Raw genomic sequence first — 17438 nt, 5'->3', positions numbered from 1 at the left:
CCGACGTCTGTCAGTGAATAGCCAGGCAGGAGAAATCAATCACTACACACTGGATGGTCGCCTATTCGCCGTTTCTGAAAAGGAAAGGAAGTGGACATTCTGTAAGTTATTTCTTAATAAAAGCTTTGCTATTTAAAAATTTCATTTGTCTTGATGTTTATTTTTCGTTGTGCTCTAACGAATTTTTAAATATTTTTTTTTGATGTTACTGGTCCTTTAAGCACACACCCATATGATGAAGTAAATTAAAGTATATTATTAATTTGATTGCATTCATTGTTTGCGGTATTATCTTGATATAGATGATTTTGTAATCTTTTGTGGACAGCATTTACAAGATGGCTCAAGGACATTGGACCAGGATTTAAGACCCTAGTTATCCTTGTCCTTAGTTTTAGAATGCTGGTCATTGTGCTCTGTATGTTCTTGCCATACGGTTTTCTGCAGTATGAATTTAAATTTAAAAAAAACCTTCTGATTATACTCCCTTGTCTCCGGGGGCTCCCCAAAATCATATTCTTGTGAGCTGCTGCATGGCTCAAGAGGGGAATGATGCAAACCTAATGTGATATATGAAGAAAAATAATATTGAATGTTTACAATAAATGTCAGAAATTTTGATGTAAAACGTCTGTAAACGATCTAAAATCGATAAAGACATAATTGATATAAAAAAAAAAGAGGGGAATGATGGAGACACTCACTGATGACGGGTAAGTTCTAAAGGGACACTAAGATTAAGGTCCAGACTGGGATTTAAAAGTTAGCCTTAGCAATTCAAATGCACAGAGGCCTTAAAGTCCCCATTAGCTCAATGAATGGTGACTGCCTAAGACATCTGGAATCAGCCTCTTTGGCATTTGTCAAAAACCACAGATTGTCAGTCCACGTCTGCCTAAGACCCACAAAATTGAGTGTCCTGTATATAGACAACCTAAGGCAGGTGATTGGGAGTCTTAAAACCTTCTGATTATACTCCTTTGTCTCTGGGGGCTCCCCACAATTATATTCTTGTGAGCTGCTGCATGGCTCAAGAGGGGAATGATGGAGACACTCACTGATGACAGGTAAGTTCTAAAGGGACACTCAGACTCAGGTCCAGACTGGGATTTAAAAGTAGGCATCTGGAATCAGCCTCTTTGGCATTTACCAAAAAACACAGATTGTCAGTCCACGTCTGCCTAAGACCCCCAAAATTGAGTGTCCTGTATATAGACAACCTAAGGCAGGTGATTGGGAGTCTTAAAACCTTCTGATTATACTCCTTTGTCTCTGGGGGCTCCCCACAATTATATTCTTGTGAGCTACTGCATGGCTCAAGAGGGGAATGATGGAGACACTCACTGATGACAGGTAAGTTCTAAAGGGACACTCAGACTCAGGTCCAGACTGGGATTTAAAAGTAGGCATCTGGAATCAGCCTCTTTGGCATTTACCAAAAAACACAGATTGTCAGTCCACGTCTGCCTAAGACCCCCAAAATTGAGTGTCCTCTACATAGACAACCCAAGGCAGGTGATTGGGAGTCTTAGAAGGTATATAAAATAAAATAGTTATATATTAAGGCATGGGGCACACAGAGCAAGAGATGACCCAGCTCAATTATCCTCATCTTTTCTCTGCAGTTTAGCAGTTAGCAGGCCACAAAGTAAACGCTGACCACACAGAACATTTTTGGTGGAAGCTTTCAGCCAAGAGGATTCTTTTGTGACTTTGCGCATCTTGTGTTATCTATGTAATTTATATATATCTAATATCTATAGTTGGGTCATTTGCCTATGGAAACTGTAAATTATAGCCAAAGACATCACTTGCAGCTGCTGCTCTCTCTCTCTCTGCAGCTTTCCTTCTGCTTGTCACCCCTCTCATCAGACTGCCAGGCTCAGCTTGTACCTAAGCTCCTACTGCCTCACTCCCTCTAAAGTTCTCTCTTTACTTCCCTTTCAGTTCTCGCTATTCCTACTCCTATGTCTCTATTAAATCTCGCTCCCCATTCACATCATGTTTCTCTGGTTTCCCTTTCATTTCACACAACCCCTGTGTGGTATTGCTCCTCCTCCCTCCAGCCCGCCATCACAACTCTTTCTCCCCTTCCCTATTCTGGTCTTCAGTTCAGTCTCCCTCTACACTTGCCTTTTCCATCAGCAAAAAAAATCCAGAAAGAACACAAATACAGGTGTACCAACTAGAGGAAAACTATATGTACTGACATTAGCAAGGAAAACAATTACATATAACACATTGAAGTGTAGCATTTTATTGAACATAGAAGAAAGCCACAGATCTTAGTACATTAGATTGGGTGCATATGTTGGAGTGGGTGCGTGTGTAGAGGATTGGGTGCATATGTTGGGGTTGGGTGCGTGCATAGTGGATTGTGGTGGGTTGCTTGCTTGTGTCCAGATTGTGTGGAGGGGGGAGGCTATTGTATGTATACAGGGGTGGGTGAATGTATGCATTGGGGGGTGTGGGTGGGTTCATGTGTAGGTGGAGATTGGTGGGCAGGGGAATTAGTATACACTGATAGTACATATGAAGCCATGGTCCAGGGAGTAAAACCGATTGCCGTTTGGAGTCAGGAAGGAATTTTTACCCTCAGTGCACATTATCCCAAGTGCTGCAGGTTTTTTGCCTTCTTCTGGATCATTCGCTGTTAGGAATGCCTAACCACCAATTGGTTGATATCAATAAATCCTGTGTCACTCACAGGTTTTCTCAGAAACATGTCTTTGTGTTTTTATTGAATCCCTATGGTGCATATTGAGGGAAGGTTTTCTGACCCTCATTCTGCTAAAGGTGAATGAGCAATTGTGTTACGGGGTGATAAATACCACTGAACTCTAAAATTTAATAACAACTACACTATTGCTTTACTCAATAGGCCATTAGGCAACAGCATTTCCAGAACTGCACCCCTTTCTTAATATTGGCAATCTAACCACTTGCCATCAGCTCACTGACACTATACCAGTTATTTATTATTTGGATGTGCTTGATATAAGGGAATGCCACAACCTTTTGGGGTGGGTCCTACTAATGCAGTGGTGGAGTATGCTATTCCTTCTCAACCCTACATTTAAATACTCCATTGTTTGCAAGGCCATATGGGGGAGGTAATAAGGAAGGTTGGGACGAGCTAGCTGGAGAATAGAAGAAGAAACACAGAAGCTACAGAGGCTATAAGCAGAGTTGGGAATCAAATAAAAGCTATGGGAAATCAACCAGAGATGTTTAACTAGAATTCAGCAGGATCAACCTTCTAAGTTTATACATACGTATGGCTCACTTACAGCGTGGCTGCTGGTATTAAAGGAGAAAGCAGAGAAATGCAGAGAAGCGCAGTGGAGCTCCTGGTCGCTATCTTGCGGATCTTTGTGTAGTCTTTGAGTCTCCACATATAAAGTTGGGCCAAGTCAAGAATCGGCTTCAACTACGCATGCGCAAATCGTCATTGAGACCCGAAGATTAAACAAAGATCTGCAAAATGGTAACCGGGAGCTCCGCTGACTTTCTCTCCATTTAAGGGTGAGAATTTTTTAAAGGTTCTTTTTCACTAGTGGGGAGGGAGAGGGGGCAATGCCTGGAAGCTTAGGGGGGCTTATGGAAGGGGGTTTAGTTCTCCTTTAAATCCAATGACCAACATGTAGCCCTTTATAGAACTTCAGGGGTAGGCTGACAGAAGTGCTGAAAGTGGAAATTTAATAACAGCTGAAGGTTCCTAGGTGATATGTACAAAGTATCATCACACCTGCACTGCAATTAAATTTATAGATGTATAATTTGGGGGGCAAACATTAATCATGCTGGGGTTATAGTGTCTCTCCTGGAGCTTTCAATGGTGTATCTACTGGGGTGGCACTGGAGGTGGCAATTTTCTTCAAATTTTTTTCTGCCCTCTTTCTTCTCTACTCCCTTACTGACCTTACGGTGCAAAGACTGGAAGTGGCGGGGTTGTGATGATGAACTGCTTACTTCTGATTTCAAGACCAAACATTCCCCTAACAGTGGGCTTACTCTAGAAAACAATTACAAAATATTGGAAAGAACATTGGATTCTGACAAATCCAAAATGGGTAAAAATATCCTTCTACGCCAAACTACCAAGTTGCAATTCTTTCCTAAAGTTATAAGTAAAGTTACAATTTTTATATTAATGTGTGAAATTTTGAAAAATTACCTCAGAGCTTCCAGTCTACAGCATAATCTCCCACATATTATTAGGAAACCAGAGTAAACCCCCTAAATATGATCCCTGGGGTCCGCTAAACAGTTTGACGCCTGCTATGCATAGGTTTACCTCAGCATGTGGCATATAGGGGACCAAAAATGAAGACATCCTACATGAGCTTCTGTAATTCCAGATACAGCAAAATCAACACATTTACAACAATTTATGAGAGGCAAAGGAGCAGGGGAACTGAGCTGATCTGCTTCTCTCAGCCTTTAAAAATATGCAGGCTGTCCATAGCCTTAGTAAAATGTGTAGTGTATGTGTAAATGGATGTATGTGTGTAAATGTGCAAAGAAAATGCACTTACAGTTTCTGCATGCAGAAGGATCTATGGCAGCATTGGAGGGTCCCAGGAGCGCAAAGCGTACACAGCAGCAATTGAGTGGGTGGGCAATGGATGAGGGGTCTTGCTATGCGACGTTCCTCTAATGGATCCCATGTTAGGCGTCAGATCAGGACCGAGCTGCCTAGGGGGTTGGGGGTCCATTTGACTTGCTGCATGGCGCTTAACGCTGCTAGTGCAGTGAGGAACCGCTATACTTCTCAGCTTGTAGGAACTATGTGCTTGGCAGTTTGAGCATTTTCCTGTCAAAATGTAGTACCTACGTGCTTGGCAGTTAAAGAGGATATGGGCATACAGGCTGAAAGTTGCGACTATTGTGAAGCTGAGAGAAGCAGATCTGTCAGTGACGGTGCTCCAATGAAATTAATCTGACCAGCCTACGTGCGCACACACCCTTAAAGATACTGGGCCCCACACCAAACTATGTTAGGATCCCTAACCTTTGCCTCTCTATAAACAATCTTGGGTTGATCAAAGCCCATCAAAAACAAACCCTCCAAATGAATCCCAGTGCACATATCTGCACAAATATTTATAATGACCAATCTAATATACTCACATATATTACTATATATTGTACCAGTACCTATAGCAACTAACTATACATTGTATTAGCCTTGCATATACTGTGCTTGTTTAAGAAATCATCCAAGCCACTATTAATCTCAAAGGAGAGAGACTGCCAAGACCTCTGACTCGGGTTTGTAAGAGAGAAAGATTGCCCAGATGATCACCCAACTGGTAACTTTGCTGGAGCAGAGAGGAGCAAATTGCCCTTTTCGGAATAGTAAAGGAATATAGAGTAGTGATGTGTGGGCCAGCCAAAAACGAGCAGTACCCGCAGGTTCAACCCAGCTTGAAACCCGCAGGATCCTGCACAAATCTTTGCGTCACGGCGGGTCCAGGTTGAGCTCTTCTCCTACTCTCCCCATGACCTAGCCCTGCCAGCTTCCGGTGCCTACGTTTATAGACTCTTGCCGCCCCATCCCTTTTGTGATGTCACTGTGACGCACACCACTAATGTACAGCTTCCTATTCACATTATCCTACAGTTACAGTCCCTTCCTCAAGCAACGTTTCCATATGATACTTATTATTGCACAGCTACAGTCTCTAACCTCAAGACCATCTTGCCTTATTTTTACACATTATCCAACAATAACAGCCATTACTCCAAGACTAACTTTTTTACTCTATACACTATCCCACAGTTACAGTCACAACCCCAAAGAACATTTTTACTTTCAATACTCACCATTCCACTAGTTACACAACATACGCAAAAGACCATTGCACTTAATATACATACTACACTGCAGTTACAGTCACTACCATGAAAAAAACATCTTGCCTTATTATGCACTCCATTCCGGGGGTCCCTAACCGCTGGGCCGTGGGCTGTGCCAAACTGGGCCGCCTCTGGTCCCGGCTGCACTAATGTAATCCAATGCGGCACTGAGCATCACCTTATCTCGCAGCACTGTGGGATTGATGTGCTGATGCGGCTGGTCTCCTGTCACTCTGACAGCACTGGGTGGGAGAAGCAGCACGGTAGGAAAGCGCCCCATTAAATGTGGCTAAATTGGTCCCTCACTCCCTTCTTCCATTCGCTAGCAGCTGAAACCCCTGGCTTAACTCGTAATTACCTGTGACTCCAGTCCCCGATGTGACGCAGCACCATGAATATGACCCATAATCCACCGCCACCCTCCCTGGTCCTTGGAAAAATCTTGGTTCTTGGTTGAAACCTGTCCCTGGTTCAAAAAAGGTTAAGGACTACAGTTGCAATCTCTTATTGCATTATTTTGCCTTACTACACACACTATCCCAAAGATACAGCCACTACCACAAGACACATATTGTCTTACTATACAAATTATTTCAAAATGATAGCTTCTACTCCTGTGAATATATTGCCAAACTATACCGGCTACCCAGTTATAACCCCCATTCTTGAGACCATCTTGGATTAGTATACATATTTCCGAGAGTTACAGTCCCCACTTCAGTGACCATCTTAACTTACTTCACACACTATCTCACAGTTACAATCCCTATGACTGAGACCATCTACCCTTCTATACATAGTTACAGAGCTAAGTTCGGTTGATTGACCAAAGTCCATCACGTTCAACCCCTCCAAATGAAACCCAGCATCCATACACACACATTAACTATATATGCCATTATCTATATTAGTTGTAGATTTTTTTTTTATCACTATAGCCGTGGATATTAGGCTTGTCCAATAAAGTATCCAAGCTTTAACTGAATCACCAATCACAATTGCCCCAAAGGAACATATAATACCACCAGGGTATACACTGCCCAATTCATACCTATTACACCCCAGGGCACATGGAGGAATGCAGTTCTAATTGTACAGAACCAACTTAATTAATGCACTCCACAGCCCATGGCAGTCTTTTAGAAAGTTGCAATTATATTTTGCCACTTCAGTTTATTAGACCACAGCCTCACACACTGTATAATCACCTCTCCTTGCGTCCTCTTAAAAATTAGTCATTTCAAGTTCTGATGCAATCACCCCAAAAATAGGGCAAAACAGAATTTGGGGGCAACAGATAGCCTGGTTACTCAAGTGTACTGGTCCTCAAGGTCCCCAGCTTGGCACATATTGAAGCAACTATATGTTGCAACTGTATTGACGCTGCACATATCGAGGCAGATTTCGGCACAAGAATAAAAGATCTCTAATTTCTTTAAAGCCTTTAAATGCAACAACTTGCTCTCTGTCGCCTACTTTTTCCCTTCCCTATCGTTTCCCTTGGAACGATAACAGACCAGTGGCATAACAACCACCCCAATACCTGTCACATGAGCAAATCATTGGCAACCCACTAGCCTACCTCTCACCTGGCCTTACTGGTTGCCCCAGGCCCTCCTGACAGATACAAGGTCTGTGCCCCTATAGTCACTGATTAAGACAAGATAAGAAATCTAGAAGTGAGAAGTGTTTTCACCAAGGTAATGGAATTCATCTAGAGAGGAGATACAAGACTGCTACTGTGCAATGGTTTTCATGATGTCTGGAGACTCTGAAGCAATGTCCTTTTCCAATTGTACACATTTGGTATACATCTAGGGACCCCATTCGTAGGGGTATAAGAAATGTATTGTTTTGATTTGATAATCCTAAAGTCAAATCATGGGTATGGCCGAATACTTGTGCCTGGCCAAAGCGCACGGTTCTTTTTCTGCCTTCCTGCCCCTAATTTGCAGTTAGGCAGATTAAACTAAAATAACTAAAAGGTTGAACTTGATGGACGAGTGTCTTTTTTCAACCTTTCTTACTATGTTGTATGCAAATAATATCGGCATAACTACAGACAGAGCAGGGTAAGACTAAATGGGACTCTCATGTCCTGCTATAAGGTGAAATGAAGTGGGCCCTGAACAGGTAACTTGTTCTCCTAACGGGCAGCCCTGGCCTGACACACAGGCTGTTAAATAGTTTAATATATGTTTATAATATGTCTAATTCCTTACATATAGGGGAGTCCTAAAGTGATTTTGCTATTGGGCCCTGTAACTTCAAGTAATGCCACTGTGTGCTAGAGGACTGGTTTTTATAGGTGACTGCCCTGGAGCAAACGGCTCCCAACACAACAAAAGGAGGGTTGGCAAATACATCTTTCAAAGACACAGCCTGGAAAGGTGCCTTTTTGCTCACACAATGGCAGTACACATTCAGGAATTAGTCACTATGTCTTTTTACTACCAACTACTGAGTAGCAATACTTTCCCAAAGTTACTGGTTTTGACTAAATACTTGAAAAATCGCCTCAAAAGCTTCCACTCCCCCCCCCCAAACCATAACTTTTTGGAAACTACACATTCAGACAAATCCATAATGTTTAACCATGTTATTCTAATCCAAACTACTAAATCCCAATGCTTTAACCAAAATAGACAGTTTTGATGAAATACCTGAAAATCGTATCAAAGCTTCCACGTTCTAGCATCTTATCTTCCTTATAGCATTAGGTACCAAAAGAAAGCATGCTAAATATGAACACCTGGAGTCCACTGAACAGTTCTATGCCCAATATGTATTGGTTTACCTAAGTGTGTGGCATATATGGACCCCAAAATGAAGACACCCCCCATAAGTGATATTATTTATTTAATCCCAGACACTGCAAAAATCAACAAATTTAAAGCATTTCATGAAGGTCAAACATAGGAAAAAAGTTTGTTAATTCCAGAAAACCATATATTTCTCAAAACGACACAAAGCCACAAAGCATTCCTAAATTTGGCGATTTTTCATACATTTCAGAAAATCACCTCAAAGTTTCCATTTAGCACACATATCACATAGTTACATAGTTAAATTGGGTTGAAAAAAGACAAAGTCCATCAAGTTCAACCCCTCCAAATGAAAACCCAGCATCCATACACACACCCCTCCCTACTTTTAATTAAATTCTATATACCCATACCTATACTAACTATAGAGCTTAGTATCACAATAGCCTTTGATATTATGTCTGTCCAAAAAATCATCCAAGCCATTCTTAAAGGCATTAACTGAATCAGCCATCACAACATCATCCGGCAGTGCGTTCCACAACCTCACTGTCCTGACTGTGAAGAACCCCCTACGTTGCTTCAAATGAAAGTTCTTTTCTTCTAGTATAAAGGGGTGGCCTCTGGTACGGTGATCCACTTTATGGGTAAAAAGGTTCCCTGTTATTTGTCTATAATGTCCTCTAATGTACTTGTAAAGTGTAATCATGTCCCCTCGCAAGCGCCTTTTTTCCAGAGAAAACAACCCTAACCTTGACAGTCTACCCTCATAATTTAAGTCTTCCGTCCCTCTAACCAATTTAGTTGCACTCTCTCCAGCTCATTTATATGCCTCTTAAAGGACCAGTAACATCAAAAAAAAATATTTAAAAATTCGTTAGAGCACAACGAAAAATAAACATCAAGACAAATGAAATTTTTAAATAGCAAAGCTTTTATTAAGAAATAACTTACAGAATGTCCACTTCCTTTCCTTTTCAGAAACGGCGAATAGGCGACCATCCAGTGTGTAGTGATTGATTTCTCCTGCCTGGCTATTCACTGACAGACGTCGGCTTCCCTTCCACTGGCCTGACTGTGTAGTCTCCCGACGCACACTTGCTTCCTTATACTGCCTCGCAGCTTTTCACTGTGCTTCCCTCCACCGCTCACCTCCCTCTCAGCATGCACAATCCAGTCTCGGCATTCCTCTGCATTCCAATAGCGCACATATCCTACACATGGAAGACACAGACCGGCTTATGCAGTCTGTGTCTCAATCGCACTCTGTTCAGCAATTTAGTCGGATCAAGTGTTTGTATCCAGATGGTGTGTACTGAGTCAGGCGTCTCTCGTCCAGCCAGCTCGCCTCCCCCAAACCCAGGCATGCACATTGTGCTTTTTGCTTTGCCATTACTTTGCTACAGGCAGAAATACATATGAAATACATTCCCCCTGCACAGTGAAAAGCTGAACAGAGTGCAATTGAGACACAAACGGCATAAGCCGGTCTGTGTCTTCCATGTGTAGGATATGTGCGCTATTGGAATGCAGAGGAATGCCGAGACTGGATTGTGCATGCTGAGAGGGAGGTGAGCGGTGGAGGGAAGCACAGTGAAAAGCTGCGAGGCAGTATAAGGAAGCAAGTGTGCGTCGGGAGACTACACAGTCAGGCCAGTGGAAGGGAAGCAAGAGGACACGCTGCTGTTAGTTGATAGGAGGATGAAGCCGACGTCTGTCAGTGAATAGCCAGGCAGGAGAAATCAATCACTACACACTGGATGGTCGCCTATTCGCCGTTTCTGAAAAGGAAAGGAAGTGGACATTCTGTAAGTTATTTCTTAATAAAAGCTTTGCTATTTAAAAATTTCATTTGTCTTGATGTTTATTTTTCGTTGTGCTCTAACGAATTTTTAAATATTTTTTTTTGATGTTACTGGTCCTTTAAGGACTGGAGTCCAAAACTGCACTGCATATCATTATTTACCAAGATAAAGTACCATAAATACTGTATGAACTCTTAGGGCCCAATTAACAGTTTGATGCCCAATGTGCATAGGCAGACAGGGTCCCCAAAAGTAAGACACCCAAATTTGATCTGTCATTTCAGCTACTGCAAAATCAACACATTTACAGCATTGTATAAGGGGTAGAACTACAAAAAAGTAAATTCACCCCAGACAGCCATATATTTTTGGAAATTACACATTCTCCTGATTCCAAATGGGTTTGATTTACTCCAAAGTACCAAGCCGAAAAGCTTTCCTAAATGTGGGGATCTCTGTTACATTTCAGAAAATCACCTCAAAGCTTCCATTTTGCAGCATTTCACCCGCTAACCATTAGATACCAAGATAAATCATGCTAAATATGAATGCCTTCAACAGTTTGAAACCCAATGTACATAGGTTTATCGAAGTACATGGCACGTGAAGACCCCCAAAATCTACAGTATCTTGTGGCTACTCGATTTCTGATAACCGATTAAAATATTGCAATTTGTCACATTTATCTCACCCAATTTCTTACATACAACCGGAAACCATGCTAAATATGAATGCCAACTTATTTTTGGTTATATTTGGTTTTGTTAAATGTTTTATCTTTTTCTAAAAACAATAAAAAATTTACGTTTAAAAAAATATGAATTGCAAGGGTCTACGGAACAATTTGATGCCTAATATGCATGAATATACCAAAGCAGTTGACAGTTATATAGTCCACGCAGTAATGCTGAATGGAAGAGAGCAGCACAACACCATTTTGTTGCAGGTGGGGAGCTTCCCCATTTATTTTTCACCACAAGAAAATCAACGTTTCGGGGGGGTTTTTCACCCACCCTTCATCAGGATAAACACACAGTGCAAACCATAACCTTTTAAAGCCCATTAGGCCACACCCACCAACCACATGTTCCCAAGTTCCTGTATGGATCCAAATTGAGGCTTGGTACTCAGTCCTGTCCAACCCTAATCTGAGGGTCCATTTTGTAGTGTCACAAAAAAGAAGGGATTTTCTTCTCAATAAATCAAATCAAGGATGTCTGTGTCAAGCATCGGATAAACCAAATATCACAGTGCAGTAATATATACATCCATACTACAGTGGTATATATAATAATATAGCATCTTGTGGTATAATTACTCACAGCCAGCGGGGTTTTTTATCATTAGCTCTATCATTTCTCTTCACCCTCTGGCCGGTTTATCTGTGAAAAGTACAATCTTTTGAAAAATACATATTATAAGAAACAATTTAGACTGAAATGTTCATTAAGACCTTTAGGATGCAATGTTTCAAGTTTCCAAATCCAGAACACTGTTTTACTTTTCACAGATAAACCGGCCAGAGGGTGAAGAGAAATGATAGAGCTAATGATAAAAAACCCCGCTGGCTTTGAGTTATTATACCACAAGATGCTATATTATTATATATTATTATGGATAGAATTAACTATATGAATGAGGCATATAGACAATAGACGGTCGTGTGGACGCACAATAAAGCACTGATTAGCAGGTATTCTGCTGTTTGCCTCTGATTTCCATATCCCATGATTGAAGTATTCTTGTGGTGACTTGACGGAACACCAGAGGGAATCAAGGCTTGCGAATAATGCTTGGCGTTCTGTGTTTTACCCTGTGAGTCATATAGACAATTGGGTAATACTGCACATTACATGAAATCGGATAGTGATCCAACCATGAAGTTAAAAATGGATATTAAATTATTCTTGGAAGATGCATGGCTTTCTGGTATAATTACCGCAGATATACAAGAATTGTTACTTAAAGATAACCCTAGGGTCCCTATTTTTTATATTCTACCGAAAATTCACAAGACATTAGAAAATCCCCCGGGGAGACCTATAGTTTCGGGGGTTAATTCATTATTACAACCACTGGCACTTTTTGTTGACACCTACCTCCAAGATATTCTTCCAAAACTTGACACATGTCTAAAAGACACTACACAATTTTTGCAGACAATTAAATCTTTTGAAAACAGGTCACACTCACCCATACTGTGTACTATAGATGTGAAAGATCTTTACACCTCCATACCACATGAAGACGGAATAGAATGCACTAGAGAGTATTTACTTAATGAAAATTTACCAATACATGAAAGTAATTTTGTTTGCGATTGCCTTGAATTTGTCCTAAAAAGAAACTACTTCAGGTTTGGCACAGAATTTTTCCTACAAATCCAGGGGACGAGTATGGGTGCTAACATGGCTCCGGCCTATGCGAATATTTTTATTCATAAATTTGAACACATGCATATTCTCAATAACATCCATTTCGGGAAGCATATATCATTATGGAAACATTACGTGGACGATATGTTTTTGATATGGACAGGCTCCCTAAAAGATTTATCTGAATTTCTCGCATATCTCAATGACGTACATAATACTATAAAGTTTACAATGTGCATTGGCCCCCAAAGTGTAAGTTACCTTAATGTACAGGTAACTTTCTGTGATGGGAATTTCATCACAGATGTATACAAGAAACCAACGGATAGAAACAACACACTACGGGGGGATAGTTTCCATCCTATTGGCACAGTGGCTCCCCAAAAGCCAGTTTGTGAGAGCAAGACGCATAACATCGTCGGATGACCTTTATAGAAACCAGGCAAAAATTGGTTGAAAAGTTTACACAAAGGGGGTATGGTAAGGCATAACTAGAAGGTTACACACAGGAAGAAGCGACCCTCAAAAGGGATGATTTACTTGAAAAGAAAAAAGACAAACAGAGAAACCTAGGGATTCCTTGTGTTACAACCTATGGTCCCCACAGTTCCCTGATTAAAAAGGTGATAAAAAAACATTGGCCCATTTTGCAGAATGACAAAACATTTGGGAAACTTTTCACTGAGGCCCCACTATTCTCTTACAAAAAAGGCAAAAGTATTGGTGATCATCTAACCAAGACAGATGTTAGGAACCCTCCAATTACAAAAAAACAAACTAAAAGGGTGGGTACATTTCCATGTATGAATTGTAGCCATTGCAATGGGATTATAAAGGGGGAAGTCTGCACCCATCCAAGCAGAGGGCATCCCATTAAACTTAGAGGCTTCGCAACTTGTAATACAGAAGGGGTGATTTACCTGTTAAAATGCCCCTGTGGCTTAGGCTACGTAGGACAAACAAAAAGGGCATTTAGGATAAGACTTAATGAGCATAAAAGTGTCATAAAAAACTATAAGCCGGAAGAGAAAACTGAGGATGATAAGATTAAGGATAAGGTGAAAAAAGAGACCATCCTTGCGAAACATTTTTTTGATAAAAGACACACAGTCTCACAAATAAGATGGCAAATTTTGGAAGAGGTGTTGGTGTCTCCAAGTAATGTTATTGATAAAAAATTAGCTTTACTGAAAAGGGAGGCTTTCTGGATTTGGAAACTTGAAACATGAACATTTCAGTCTAAATTGTTTCTTATAATATGTATTTTTCAAAAGATTGTAACACTGTTTTACTTTTCACAGATAAACCGGCCAGAGGGTTGTCAGGGAGCCGGGAGGTCCCTCCAGGGAGGTAGTCAGGATCGAGGAGGAAGCCCTCTTGAGGGAGCAAGGTCGCGGTGTCCAAAGGGTTAATCAAAAGAGTAGTCGGGATCCAGGAAAGAGTTCAAAGGCAGGCAGAATATTAGCAAAGTCCAAAAGTCCAGGCAAGAGGTCAGCAACAAACAGGAACAAGATAAGTCTTCAACAAAGCAGACAGAAAACCCAGGAAACTTCACAGGAATCAATCCTATACTTGGGCGCCATTCTGGCGTCTTGGTAAGGCTTTTATATTTGAATTTGGCGCCATTCTGACGTCATCGGCGTCCTTGCGTCAACGTCGACGCGCTGACGTCATCGCGCCGGCGCCGCTACCCACGTGGCGGCCATGGGCGCCGCCATCTTGGGAGCGACGCCAGCAGGGAAGGACGCGCCGCCCGGAGCTCCTAGACCTGCTCCGGGCGGCGATCATGACAAGGGTGAAGAGAAATGATAGAGCTAATGATAAAAAACCCCGCTGGCTGTGAGTAATTATACCACAAGATGCTATATTATTATATATACCACTGTAGTCTGGATGTATATATTCCTGCACTGTGATATTTGGTTTATCTGATGCTTGACACGGACATCCTTGATTTGATTTATTGAGAAGAAAATCCCTTCTTTTTGTGACACTACAAAATGGACCCTCAGATATGGGTTGGACAGGACTGAGTACCAAGCCTCAATTTGGATCCATACAGGAACTTGGGAACATGTGGTTGGTGGGTGTGGCCTAAAAGGTGGCTTTAAAAGGTTATGGTTTGCACTGTGTGTTTATCCTGATGAAGGGTGGGTGAAAACCCCCCCGAAACGTTGATTTTCTTGTGGTGAAAAATAAATGGGGAAGCTCCCCACCTGCAACAAAATGGTGTTGTGCTGCTCTCTTCCATTCAGCTGTAATTATTATGATTGACGTGTGCCGACCGTCTAGAGAGTTTTGCACCATCTAGCAGGAATTGTCATAGGAAAGGCGTGGGAGGTGCGGAAATTTTCACATTTGGATAGTCCACGCAGAACATTGTGCCTTACACTAGACACTATCCTACATTTATAATCATGTTCCTCGAAACTACCTTGCCTTACTATACTCCTCAAGACATTCAAAAGATTTGCAAAGGAGCTTACAGTAAATGATGATAACAACATCCTTTTAAGAGGCAGTCGAATACTTGTTCCATACTCTCTACAAAACACAGTGTTGGCCTTAGCACATGAAGGACAACAGGGCACAGTAAAAATAAAAAGATTTCTTATAGAAAAAGTATAGTTTCCTAACATAGATCAGTGAGCAGAGATGATGGTGCAAAGATGCATTGTATGTCAGGCAACAACGCCTTGTACACTTAAGGAACCATTACAGATGTCTGTTTTACCAGCAGCCCCATGGTGTCATGTGGGCGTTGATTTTTATGGGCCATTCCATACCGGCGAATACTGGTTGGTTAACATTGATGATTACTCCAGATACCCAATAGTAGAGATTGTTAGATCAACTTCCTCTGTTACAGTTTTACCTACTTTAGACAAAGTGTTCTCCTTGCTGGGCATCCCACAGTAAAAACAGACAATGGCCCACCCTTCAATGGAGATCAAGAACTTCAAGAACTTTGCTTCATACCTAGGCTTTAAGCATCAGCGCATAACTCCACCGTGGCCCAAGCAAATGGGAAGGTTGAAAGTTTCATGCGCACGATGGTGACGTTTCTTAGAGCAACTACATCTTAATGGACTAGTGGTCCACTCCACATTGCAAACAGACAGATCACCTGCAGAGCTACTGTTCAAACTCAGAATTAAAATCCCAGATATTGGTGACAGCAAAACTGAGACTCTGGATAGAGACCTGCTGCAAAAGGATCTTAGTGCTAAATCCAAAATGAAAGCATATTCTGACACCCATCAACATGCCAGACCTTCTGGTTTGGCAGTGGAAGAAACAAAGAAGGCACAAACTGGATCCTCTGTATGATACACAACCATATAACGTTACAGATATCAAGGGCTCTAAGGTGACTGCAGAAAACGATCAGCACAGTATCACTCAAAATGCCTCCTATTTCAAAAGGATTCCTGAACAGAATCGAAAACGATCTGACATTGAGGATGAGGATGCTGGTTTGCCTTTGCAAAGGCTATTTCAAGAGAACAAGCAATGACTAATGTACTGGGAGGAGCTGTGTAGATGATAGCATATCACAGCCACCTGTGCTCACCAATAGATATCCAGTGAGAACTGGTAGAAAACCTCCTGCATATCTGAAAGATTTTGAGACCTAAATATATGAGGCTACAACTTGAAAGTCACCATTATTATCTGTTTGGCTACTGCTTTTTATATTGTTTATGTGTTTCTAATTTGAAATAAGGGAGGGATGTAGTGTTTAGTAAGAGCCCTTCTAAGGTCATGTTTATTATGCCTTGTTTATGTTTATTGCTATGCAGCACTGCTGACGCTAGAGGGCACCCTCTACAGCAGTCCAGGGAGAATTCTAGAGTATCCTAGGATTCTATGGTTATGACACGTTCCATGTGGAGCCGGTTAGGCAGTTCGGCAGTCTGTTGAATAAAGACTACAACCAAAGCCTTCTGTCTGTGTGTGGGTCAAGATTCTACACCTATCACACAGTTAAAGCCCATAATCCTGAAACCATTTTGTATTCCTATACACACAATCCCACGGTCAGAGATACCTATTGTTTTTATCAGTTAAAAGAGTAATTCAGGCAGTTTCATTCAGGGGCTACTAAAGCAACTAAAATGCTGTCCTTCACCTTGAGTATGCAGTGCAGTTTTGGGCTCAAATCCAATATAAAGATATATCTGGATTTATATTTATAAAGATATAGCTGGAGAGAGTGCAGAGACGTGCAACTAAACCAGTAAAAGTTTTGGCCTCCTAAAACCACAAGCTATGCCATATTGGCTTCTCAAAGTCAAAACCCAATACCTGAATATCCCTTTGGGAACTGGTTTTGGTCAGGACAGCTTGCAATCTCCCACTTGCTCAGCTGTTCCGATCATGTCGTAGCAGAAACCCATTCGCAGTGGCGGGATTATCAGGGTGTTGAGGTTCTATAGTACTGCTGCCCATCAGCAGCCAAATGCAAAAAAAAATTTCAGGTGCTCAAAGTCATCAACCAATATCAAATTAGGACTTAAACTATCAAGGTTGGGGTCTGACAGAAGTACAACTGATATAACCAATACAGGTATGGGATCTGGTATCTGGAAACATCCGGAAATTATCCAGAAACCTATGAATTACGGGAA

Source organism: Xenopus laevis, chromosome 1S, assembly GCF_017654675.1.
Source record: "Xenopus laevis strain J_2021 chromosome 1S, Xenopus_laevis_v10.1, whole genome shotgun sequence".
In the NCBI taxonomy this organism is placed as follows: domain Eukaryota; kingdom Metazoa; phylum Chordata; class Amphibia; order Anura; family Pipidae; genus Xenopus; species Xenopus laevis.
The sequence above is the reverse complement of the archived record's forward strand: the minus strand, read 5'-3'. Positions refer to the sequence as shown.